The sequence below is a fragment of the Antennarius striatus genome, chromosome 5 (assembly GCF_040054535.1).
Source record: "Antennarius striatus isolate MH-2024 chromosome 5, ASM4005453v1, whole genome shotgun sequence".
Taxonomy (NCBI): domain Eukaryota; kingdom Metazoa; phylum Chordata; class Actinopteri; order Lophiiformes; family Antennariidae; genus Antennarius; species Antennarius striatus.
The window spans coordinates 19447708-19459840 of record NC_090780.1 but is presented as its reverse complement, the minus strand read 5'-3'; the positions used below and the strand labels follow the sequence as shown (position 1 = coordinate 19459840).

At 42.2% G+C, this 12133-nt stretch overlaps 1 long non-coding RNA gene across 2 annotated transcripts in view; it reads left to right on the top strand.

Annotated features, from left to right (window-relative positions):
• The first annotated feature begins 877 nt into the window (after positions 1-877).
• The window catches only part of LOC137595401 (uncharacterized), a 68048-nt gene continuing 56792 nt past the window's right edge, over positions 878-12133 (top strand). Inside the window, exon 1 of one of the 2 annotated variants that reach the window (XR_011035433.1) lies at positions 878-953. This is a non-coding gene — a long non-coding RNA (uncharacterized lncRNA). The remainder of the gene's footprint in view (positions 954-12133) is intronic. The other variant, XR_011035431.1, reaches the window with a different exon arrangement.

The following is a 12133-nucleotide window of genomic DNA, read 5'->3' as shown; positions in this document are numbered from 1 at the left end:
AGACATCCGGTACAATGGAGGCCAAATTTAACTGAAGTTATTTTCTACCCGTGTTTGTGTGAACGTATATCCAAATGTATCAGAACAAATCACCAGTTTGTTGCTCTTTTCTCTGGATTCTGCTCCTGTTTGTCCTCTGTTGTGTAACTTCCTGAATCCCATGACTGCAATAGACTCATCTCTCCGCACCTAGAACCGTTTTTCAGCCTTTCCCTTCTATCTGTCTTTATGGGCTTGATGGAAAAAAGTGTGCAACACACACACACACACACACACACACACACACACACACACACACACACACACACACACCACTGCTGCTGACCCCTACTTCATCTCCCACAAGGCCTTGGGGTGAGGCAGCCTGGCACCAGACAGTTATTCAAACCCTCAGGCAGCTTCACCACAGGTCACACAAAGAGAGACAGACAGACAGACAGACAGACAGACAGACAGACAGACAGACAGACAGACAGACAGACAGACAGACAGACACAGAGGGAGAGAGGGAGAGAGGGAGATAGAAATGCCGACGTAATAGAAATGCCGATTTAATGAATGTCCGTATTGTTTGCTTGACTTAACATCAAAATTTTTTTTTAGGAATACAAAAATACAAAATAAAATATAAAGTCCCAAAACCTAATTAGCTTTTCTGACTTTAATTATTACTTCTATAGATTCTCTCTCAGCCTTTAAACTCACGCTTTTAAAACAGAAAACTATTCAGGCATAAATTAATTTTTGTTTTGTTTTATTGTAATTTTAATCCCATGAAACAGGAAACGAAAGCAGAGGGGTGCTGTGATTGGATTAACAGTCTCGGTAAACATTGTGACCCATGTCTTTGACACACCTCCTTTCTCCTCTCGAAGAAAGTCTCTTCATAGCGGGAGCACAAAGACATGAAGGTCTCCTTTTAAAGGAACAACACTGGATGGGGTGGCAGACTTGTGAGTCTTTGTTAGACACGTGGGCCTGTGTTTTGTGTCGGGTTTTGTTCTTCTAAATCCTCCGTGGTTTATGTTTGTCTCTTAGCTCTGCTTTTAGCGATTAGGCCCGTCGGTCTTTAAATGAAGACGCGAATCCATCTTTTTGTTGTCGTCTTTCTTCATATCAATAAACGACACTGGCTTGAATATTAGCTGCATTGAAGTTTTGTTTTTGAAAGGAAAATTTCAAAAAGCGCCAGTAAAAAAAACCTTTTTTGCCTTTGCAATGGACTTGGCGCTGGTTTGCTCTTTATGGGATGAGTGTAGTGGATAAGTGATGTCAGTAAACCATGCCACAAGAGATGAGCCGTATCACAAGAGGCATCACTAGAAATCTGAGTTGTGCCATTAGACAGAGAGAAAGGCAGTATCTTGAGCGAGAGAAAAAGGAGGGAGACACAGAATGGATTGTTCCGCAACAGACTGATGGACCTTTTAGCCTTATCTTCGCAAGCTACTCTTACAGAAAACCAAGGAGAGAAGGGAAAAGAATGCCTTGCTCTTTCTCTCCCTCCTACTTCCCATTCTCTCATTTCTCCTGTCTGCTTCTCCCTTCCTCCTTCATTTCTTCTTCTTTTGTCCATCAGTCTTTACTCAGCATTTCCTAAAAATCCTCTTAACCCTTCGCTCCTCCATTGTCCCTTTTCCTCCATATGGTTCCTTGATGTTTTAATATCTTGTTTCTTTCCTCGCCCACCGCTAATATATCCGTCTCTTACTGCCCTCACAAATTGTGTGAAAAGGTAGATTTGTAAGCCGCTAGCGAGTCTCAGGAACAGCCTGATGTTAGCATTACATAAAGTACATCCTCCTCTCCATCTCAGGCTCAAGCTGCACACGTGACATCTTTTCCAAACGAGTGTCTTACAAATGTAAAACCACTCGCCTTCGCAGGAACATCTGATTTGCATTTGTTTACATTTGCCACTCGCTGCAGGTTTGGATTTGCCGCATGTCACGATGCTTCAGCGTAGCCCCTCGCTCGGATCCCAACACAAACACACACACACTCGCAAGCAACAGTGTTTGGTTGTGATGATACTATGAGTCATCCCTCTACTCGCTCTCTGACAGAATGAAACGGATGGATAATTAGATATCAAAGGGAGGCTGGCAGGGTGTGGCGAGGCGTGCAGGCCCCTACGATGGTAAAGCACTTATTAATGAGATAGGCCTTATCTGCTCTCCTCCCAGGAATTCTGCCTTTGATCGGCCCCGACTCCGGACTTAATACATTTTTGATTGATAGACCAAGATGACAGAGAGAGGCGGCGTGGAGGAGAGTGTGTATGTGTGTATGGAAGCATATTGAGGAGGGGGGTAGGGGGGGGGGGTTAGCCCTCAAATGCAAGTATAACGATGCCATACAGATGATAAAATAACTCACGACAATAATGTTTCACCTCATGGTACGAAAACACTTTAATGAGACGACACGCAGCTTGTTTGCATGATAAATAAATGTGACACAAAGACACACATGTTATATAAACGTGCACACATACAATTTCACATTCCTCATAAAGACATAATTCACTAAGACAACCCGAACAGACAGGCCTATTCAGTCACCTTAACCCCGACTATAACTCACAACCGAGGGCACCAGAAAATCTTTTCCCTAAGACGGAGCATGCGAGGGGCAAGCCTGTGGAGGTGGGGGTGGGGGGGGACGACGAGATAAGGCCGTATCCCCGTCTGGAGATGAATTATAGCCCACCCAGGAGGATGTGGCTAGCAACAACCCACCCAGACTCGCTGCTCAGCTTGCTAGATTGGTTAGGGAGGTGTGCTGCCATTAGCGAGGCGGTGGGTGACCTCGCGGACGGAGATAACAGCCTCGCTTTCAGTAACACCTTGACCAGAGGGAGGAGAACATCGAATCAATGAGCCTCTACACACACCGAGGCTGATGCCACACCAACCTGAAAATCCACACACATCACACACCTCTGTGCCCCGGTTCTTTCTCTCCTCCATCAGCCAGCCATCATCTTCCATTTATTACCACACTAACAGAGGGACCCCCCCCCCTCCCCATCCGCTTCACATGGACAGATCAATCAACGTGACAGGCACATTTCAGGTCTCCGAATCAATCCCGCCCAAGAAAGGCAGGTGAAAAAGGTTGTTGTTGTTGTTGTTGTTGTTGTTGTTTTTCAGCTGTGGATGAGTCAGGAGAAAAGGCTTAAATATTCCCTCTGTCATCTCGAGCCCAAACACAACCTTTATCTGACTCCCAGGGTTGCAGCTCAATGCATGGATCGTCCTGCTGTTATTTAGTCTGACTTCATGACGTTGTTGTTTGGTGTTTTAATCTAGATTGGTGCGTGGCGGTGGATAATCCGATGTGGAATGTGCTGCGTCAGCGGCTGAATGACGGATTTTAAACTCGGAGAATCGGCGCCTTTATTTAACGCACAGCCTGGGCTGTAAGGCCGGACTCAGCACGAGAGCGCAGCTCCATGAGAAACATGATTAAATGGAGGCAGTGCTTAACAGAGAGGGGGGGCGGGAAGCAAGACTGCAAAGGGGGGGGGGGGGGTGTTAGATGATAAGAGCGGGAAGAACTGATAGAGGGGAAGAAACCGTGTAGAGAAAGAAAATGATTAAAAACAGCAATCACCCGTCGGAGACTGATAAACCAACCAGTCGTTAATTGGAAGCGTGCAACTCGTGGGGATATGGCTGGATTAGGTTCACTTCTTCCCTCTGCTCTCTTTCTTCTCCTTCCTCTTCTGTGGACTCATATGTCTGGAAGAACATCTAATCATCAGTTAAAATTAACAATTAATATACTTTTGCCAACCAGTGGGAGAATTTTAATGGGCACTTCTTCATTTACTCCTGTACGTTTGAAACAAACTTTGGACGACATGTTACCATTTTTTTATTTTTTATTTTTTTTTGGAAAGAAAATGAAAAACGGAAGAACGTAAAAGATTGGAAGACGAGGAGTTGTGAGAAAGTGGCTATTTTTTGTGCGATCTTAGCTTTTGGAAGCAAATAGGAGATGGGAGATGGGTGGTGGTCCATAAACAAAGGGCTGACAGCCAACCCATCACCTTGGCAGGTCTGGCTTGTGCTGCCTAGATAAAGCAGGGCTGCTGCTCTTGTATCAACATCATCCATCATTCATCTTTGCCTGCTCATCCGCTCATCCGCCCTCATTTCAGGCCCCTGACTCCCTACACCTGCCCCTCAGCCATCTGCGTGGGCGCCTCCACCCGTCACCGCTTCTACAAAACTTGCACTACACCTCCGAATGACCTCCGTTATGCGTTGACCTAACTTGTGTCCAGTTAGCTAGCAGCCATCTTTGGTTTTGCCGTGATCGTTTAAAGCCGTGGCTCTTTGCATTGTTAGCTGTTTGTCAGCTCTTTCCATGTGACCTTAAAGGTTATGTTCTTCTGGTGAATTATGCATTTCAAGCTCAAACTTTGAAAGGATGAGCATTAATCATTGATACGTCCACCATCCTCCCCGTATCTCCTGCTTGCTCGTTTTTTGGCTCGCGGTGTCGACAGACGATGCTGACAAGTGAAATAAAAGGCATTGTTTTTTTTTTATTATGTGAACTATTCAGGTTTGATGTATTTTCCTCATCAAATCACACAAAGCAGGGTTCTGACTGAGCGTTTTGAAAATAGTTTTCCAAAAACTATCCTGACAAAGTATGTAACTGTGATTTTGGAAATTTTAGCCCCTGAAAATGACCCTTCAGGCCACCATTGTTCCCTCATCAATTTGGTTTTTGCATGAGCATCTCCTTTCTTTCTTTGTTACATGTGGGGAATGGAAAATATGCAAATGGAGATGGGTGGACTAAAGAAAAAATGTTGACATCTCCCATCCTTGCTGCCCCCTAAATACACACAAATCATGCACACACCATTCAGCGAGCTCCTTTTTGGCCCGGATTGGTGGCTCTGTCTCTTTTGGCTGTCTCTCAAGCACACTTAAACAATTGAAGCTATATTGCCTGCGCCCCATCCTTTCTTCTATCCATTCTGGCCCATTTGAGTCAGACTGGACAGGTGTGTGACAGGAAGACTGTCAGCTATTGTAACAAACAATATCTAACTCTGGATGAGAACAGCACAAGGAAAAGTTGTCTTGTGTTTGAGGAAAGCATGTTCCCTGCATCAGTGCCTCCTATATATATATCACATGGTAAAAATAGGAAAGACAGGCGCCTGTGATTGCAGCAACGCAGAATGAATTAAGATTTTTGCATCAAAGACTGAAATTATGTATAGTTTGGAGAAAACTTTGTTGATGCAGTTCAGTTTTTTATTCAGTTCCACCAATCAGAAGGGAATTAAGAGATAGACCAGAGACCCGGAGACTGAGCAGAGTGGGAGGGTCAGGGAAATGGCTCAACTACAGGATGAATTAAAATGAATAAAGCCAAGAAATGGGAAAATGGGCTATCACTTGTGCAGAAATAATGAACAAAGTGCAGATATCACTGCCTTTGTCTGCCAGAGGGCTAGAGGCTCTATGTTCTCACACTGCTCCAACAAATGAGAGTGAACGGAGCCAGAAAGCGTAATGACTGTCCATTAGTCTGTCCGTAAAACGTTGCTTCCTGTTGTAGCTCTAGGGAAGCGGAGGTTCTGAGCTGTGGGAACCCGTCACGTGACCTCGGTGCTCCCTTTGAATACCCCCATCTTGCCCTTTTGGGCCCAGACACAACTGCCTGTGTGTCCGCTGGGAGTTGAGCGCTGAGTCAGGGTTCATCCGGAAGTTTCAAGTCTGAATGCAACGTCCAGCGAATACGCAAGATGATGCAAACTATAAGAGACCTGCAGAGAACATGCATAAGAAAGTATTTTCTGTATTTCCTAATCCGGAGGAACCTTTTCAGTTTGCTCCAGAATGACATGCCCCACCATTTCAAGAATAAACAGCAAGTCAGAGTACTTAACGTCTGTCCTCCACAAATATTGGACTCTTAAAGTAACCAAGAAACTGTTAAAAGCGCATAAAATCATATTACTGTATAATACATACGGATAAAAACATGTCATCTTATTAAATACAGTAAGTATGTATAGTTCCAATTTCAAGCGTCACTCATTATTTGTTTTGAATTCAGATTAATTTACACATGGTAAACCTTTGCTCCTTATAATTTAATCCTTAAGGAGAAGAAGAAAACCCTTCAAGGATCTCTCGACCAGTTTTTTTTTAGGTACATCCAACAAATCTTTAGACAATGTACAAAAAAAATGACAATTGAAGATTGCAGGTAGTCCTCAACATCCAAAGATAATTTGCTCCAATAGGTTGTTTGTAAGTTGAATTCTTTTTGTAAGTCTTTAACATGTCAATCTATAATTGTCATTTGAGGTCATTTAGATGTCATGACTACAAGTACTACAATTACCTAAGACTATTCCCAGAAACAATAACAGGACATAAAAAAAGCACATAAATGAAAGAAAATACAGTAGTACTGTCATGTAACTTTTGCATTCTAATTAATTTTGTCCTCAGGGGTGTAGAGGTTTAGCCAAGCTTTAAGCCACTGAGGTGTCCCACTGCACTTACATGAATGACGCCCTGATTTACTTCCTGGTCATCAAAAGTCCGACACGTCACTTTATGCTTGATTACTCAAGTTTTATTTCCATTAAGTTGAAAGTCAGTAAGCATCAGACCAAGAACTGTACCGTATGTGATGACGGTATTCACATTGGTTTCTTTATTGAGAAGGAATTAATTGCATTTCATTTGTAATTCAGAATTATATATACCTGACAAAAGATCTAATCCATGATGTCCAAACATAAATCTGTAAAATACAGTGCGTTCTCGCGCATTCGCGCATTAACACTCGCGACTTCACCTCATCGCGGATGGTTGGTAGGCAGTCATGTGATACCGTACGTGCATTCTATTGGCTGACGGCATCCGGAAGTGCGCTACGTTCCTTGAATCTCCGACTTCCATGAGACACAAAAGTCCTATAAACAGTCGATAAGAGTGTAGGAAAAGGTAATAATGATAGAAGGTGGTTTAATATCAGTATGGGGAGGGTTCATAAATGTTTAAATTACTGCAAATAATAAGATAAATAGTTTGTCGCTATATCGCGGAATTCTTTATTCACGTATGGTTCCTGGAATGCATTAACCGTGAGTAGTGAGGACGCACTGTACTGAAAAAAGAACTCTTTGAATATCTAACAAAATACAAGAGGTAATTATTTTCTGTTGAACAAAACGACAAAATGCGTTGACAGCCTGATGTTTCCCAGCCTTTCAGATACTTTTCTGTTGCAAATGATGCATTCTTCCTGATATGACAAGCGACCATTATTTCTCCGTGATGAGCTCATCACTGGGTACCACTGGCTGTAATGATGATGATCTTCAGTCATGCAGTCAGAAAAAGAGCATGCTGCGTTTAAGACCTTTAAGACAATCTTCATCAAACCCCATCCCCAGTCTAGAGGTGACACATAAAACAGATATGACTCAAACGCTCATTCCGTGTGGTTAGTCTGAACATGAAATCAGCATGAGTGAGCTAAAAATGAGTGATGGTGTCAGAGAGAGGAAGAAAAACAACTTCATGATATTACTATGGAGGAATGTGATGTATTGGAGGTCATGTGAATCACCGCTGGCACCCCAAATGACCTTCAGGAAGGCTATCGTGGCACGACCCGGAAGTAGTCGGGTCATGTGTCGGGGCCAAAGGCTTGTCTCTGTTGACAGCACCCTTCTAATCTATACACAACTCTCACTCCTCAGTCTCCTGGGAACCACAGTCCCTGTTCACTCAGATTAAAGGCCTCTGTCCGCACAGGAAGAACCATGCTGACGTGACCAAAGCATAGACGACCATTGTTGGCAGTTAAAAAATCAAGGAGAGATTTTCGTTGGGTGTGAGCGGAGAGGAAAACTTCCCCCAGGAAGTGCTGAGGTGGTCTTGATAAAACTACAGCTTGATTTGTCTCAGTCATCCAAATCTCCTGTGGTGGAGTTTTAATCCCAGAAAGTGAAAGGTGTTCCCACCCTTACCCCACCCCCAACTTGACATGGTCCAGTCGAACCACTGATGAATGTTTGTGGGTCTAAGTATATAAAGGGTGCGAGACAGAGGCCCACGGGTGGAGACAGGGTTGAAGTGAAAGTCGCAGAGTTCAAGTTGCATGTTAAACAAACAACACGCTTCTTTTTCTTTCTTTTTCTTTTGAACGGCTAGATCCTGAGGTTTTCATAAGTTAAGTAAATTAGTGTAAATTTGGAGAAGTAACTTAATTTCCTGAGAAAACAAATGGTGAAATTTAATTGAGCGTGATGAACTCACAAGGCAGGACGAGAGAAATGAGGCGAGAATGAAGGAGGAACTGATGGTTTGTGTTGGCAGCAAAGATCCCCACCTTCCACTTTAGTTACAAAGGCAGAGCAAACTCAATCAAATGGTCTTTGATATGTAAGTGTGTGTTTTAACACCCAGGGATGACACCGAGCTGCTCAAGTTTTTGTTTCCAGTGCTGTGAGTCCAGAATGGGTCAAATGTCAACTTTTATACTCATCGCGGATTTTTGGTAGGCAGTCACGTGACATCGTACGCGCAATTCTATAGGCCGACGGCATCTGGAAGTGCACTACGTTCTGTGAGTGTCGTAATTCCGTGAGACACAAAAGTGCTTTAAACAGTCGATAAGAGTGCGGGAAAAGGTAATACAGATAGAAGGTGTTTAATATCAGTATGGGGATAACATAAATAAATGAAATAAATAATAAGATAAATAGTTCGTCACTTTATGGTGGAATTTGTTAATCGAATGTGGTTCCTGGAACACATTAACCGCGAGTAACGGCGGCGCACTGTATGCCTTTTTAGGTACACATCTCAGAAACCTGATGACTTGTAATCAGAAAACAAAAAGCAAAATTTTCAGGAAGCCAGAGGCACAAAAACGTGTAGGTCAGGGTAAAATGTTGACTTCAGGCGTGATGTTGTAGTCTCTGACTGCCTTGTTTAAAATGCGGCCGTGGAAAGTAGTTACACACACATGTATCTAGATCTCCAACAAACTTATCATTTGGAAAAAAGAAAATCATTAGCATGTAATTCACGGGAATTAGGATTTCTGTAACTGCTGCTGTTTCCTGAAGAAAGTAAATAAAACGAGCAGGAAGTGAATTTATCAGATTATCAGCACTCACTTTAAAAAAAAACTTTTACTTTCAGATGAAACAAAAACATATTTGGGGTTTTTTTTATTTATTATAAAAACCTGTTAGTCCTGTTTTATTCAAAATGCCGTACTTATAATATGTTATAACCATAATGTATTAATAATACATATCAGAATGAAACATGATAGACTAATTTGTGTGTTAGAACTAAACTGTGTGTGTGTGTGTGTGTGTGTGTGTGTGTGTGTGTGTGTGTGTGTGTGTGTGTGTGTGTGTGTGTGCGTGTGCGTGCATGCTGCGTGCGTGTGTGTGTTTCTGCATGTGCGTATGTGTGTGTGTGTTTTCCTTTTCCTTCATATTTTCAATGTAAAATCCTTTTTTAAACAAATCCACATCACAGTTTCAACGGCGTCAGAACAGCTCAACTTATCTGTGTGTGCATTTGTGTGCAGCGTTGGCGTGTGTGTGTGTGTGTGTGTGTGTGTGCATTCTAATGTGTTTTTTAATGTTTTAACATATGCAACTCCTTATAAACAGTGTTTTATGCAAACAGTGGCGGCGCTCCCATCAGATAAGGATCCAGAACAGGAGAAGGAGAGTGCCTTGTGCTGGAGAGAGAGAGAGAGAAAGAGACGGAGGAGAGACCAAATGAGAGAGGGGTGAATGTGGAGGCAACTTGAGAAATGGGCAGGAAACTTCATGGCCAAGAAAATGTCTTCTTTTTTTTTAGCATTTTGCGACAATTAAATGAACATTTACGCATATATGTGTGCGTGTGTATGTGTGTGTGTGTGTGTGTGTGTGTGTGTGAATGTGTGTGTATATATATATATATATATATATATATATATATATATATATATATATATATATATATATATATATATATATATATATATATATATATATATATATATATATATAGGCACTGCATGACATTGGACTTCTTATCATTTGTCTCAAGCATAAAGACTGGGACCTGATAGAGCAAAATAAAACAACTCTACCTTGTCATCATAAATCTTCCTATCTTCTTTCTCTCTTTTCTGACACTCTTTCAGCACAGGAGAGATAAAACTCTCTTCTTCTAGCCTTCAGTTTTAACTTTCTCAGCATTCATCCGGTACCCATTACGATGTTCCTCTCTTCTTCTTTTTTTTTTTTTTTAAATTGGGAAAGCTAACCAAACCACTTCTCTGCCCTAGATCAGCTAAATCTCTCATTTTGAACACCCCCCCTGCCAATTTCTGCCATTCCAGGAGACAAATGTGCATCTCGAGTTCATTCCCCCCTCTCCCTGTGCCCACTGGCTGCCTGAAACTTAGTTCCTTTCTCCTTTGAAGTGTTGCGTGCAGAATGGAGATTCTTTGCATGGTAAATTTGCCCAGTTGCCCGCAGCGTATCCATTACACAAGTTTAAAGGATGCTTCTGAGTCGTTTTGGAAGGGCCCTTTTTTCTCACTTCACAACCAATTTCTGTGCGTTTTGAACTTTAGTCGTCATGAGCCATGTAATCTGCAAATTGGGCTCTTTCTTCTAAGCTCGAGCTCCACCATTGAGCGGCTTTTGATGTGCAATTATTTTGCTCATTACAAGTTAATTTTATTGTTATAGTTTGCAAATGTTTCTTCGGGTCATGATGTTAAAAGTTTTTGTAGAGAGTGAGGAAGGAAGGAGGGGAAGTTGAGAGTCGAGCGTATGGTGGAGCGCTCATTTGAGATGGCAGAGCCGGCTATCTCAGGGCTCACTTTCAAGCCTTTCAGACCCAACCTGCTGGGTGGTTTGAATAGCTGAGGAAAAGCTGATCTGGGATTTAGTGTGGAAAAGGGATCCAGGGCCCTTTATCTGCCGTAAAAGGTTGAGAAAATAGAGATTTGTCGTGTTTGTTAGAACGGAACCATAATCTCTTCCACTGAGAAATCTTAGCAGTATGGGAATTGCACGACTCATTCATTTAGCCTTTTGTCCCCCTTCTCTCTCCTCACACATTTGCAGCGACCCGGTGTGATTATGGATGTTTGCTGACGTTTGGTTGATATGAGCAGGTGGGGGGGGTGGGAATGGTGAAGAAAGAAATCTGTCTCCTTTTTTCTTTTCTTTTTTTCTTTCCTTTTTTTTCAGAAAATCCTGATTTGAGTGGCTTGCTAATTTCACACCGAAGATGATAAACAAATTAATTATGTCTGGCTCATTAACAAAGCATCTTTTGGAGGCTCTACGTGTTATTGTTGGAGCTTGGCAGCACAGCCAAACATCATATAACCGGGCTGCTAAGCGTTAAATTTATGTCGATTAATTATGCTGGCAGGATTTTTTATTTCAAAAGCTGTTAAATCCATCGATTGGATTTGACATACTTTTACTTTTTGTGCTATTTCATTTATGATACCCCAAATCATTGGTAAAATACTGCTTTTGTTTTGCCTTTCTTGGCTCACAGACAGTCATCCGTTGGTTTACTCCTATTGCAGTTTCATGTTTGATCCAGTGACTGAAATACATTTAGAATTACCCTTGAGCTGTGAGGAAGCATAGCCGACACACACGTGTTAAATTGTTTGTAGCCTCTCTTTCTCTTCGTCTGAGGCAGAGATAGTGCTCTGTGGTCTCTCCTCTTCCTCTCTCTCTTTCTCTCTCATGCCACTCTTTCATTTCTCCCCTGTCTCCATGCAAAGAGAAATTCTTTTGGACTGTGTTCTTTAATACCATCAATGCTGAATAAACTCTACCGGCGACAATAGCTGCTGGCAAAGCCGCCTCCAAAAAAAAAAACAAACAAAAAAAACAAAGGAGAGCAAACAGGTTCTAAGGCAACGCATCACTCCGCTTGTGACTTGTCATTATTCATCCCTCTGTCTTCACCTCTCATCCCCATTCTTTCCCATTTGTCCGTGTGTGCGTGTGTGTGTGTGTGTGTGTGTTTTTTCTTTGTGGCTTTGTCTGTTAAACTTTTACATGGTCTGTATACTGAGGCTTATT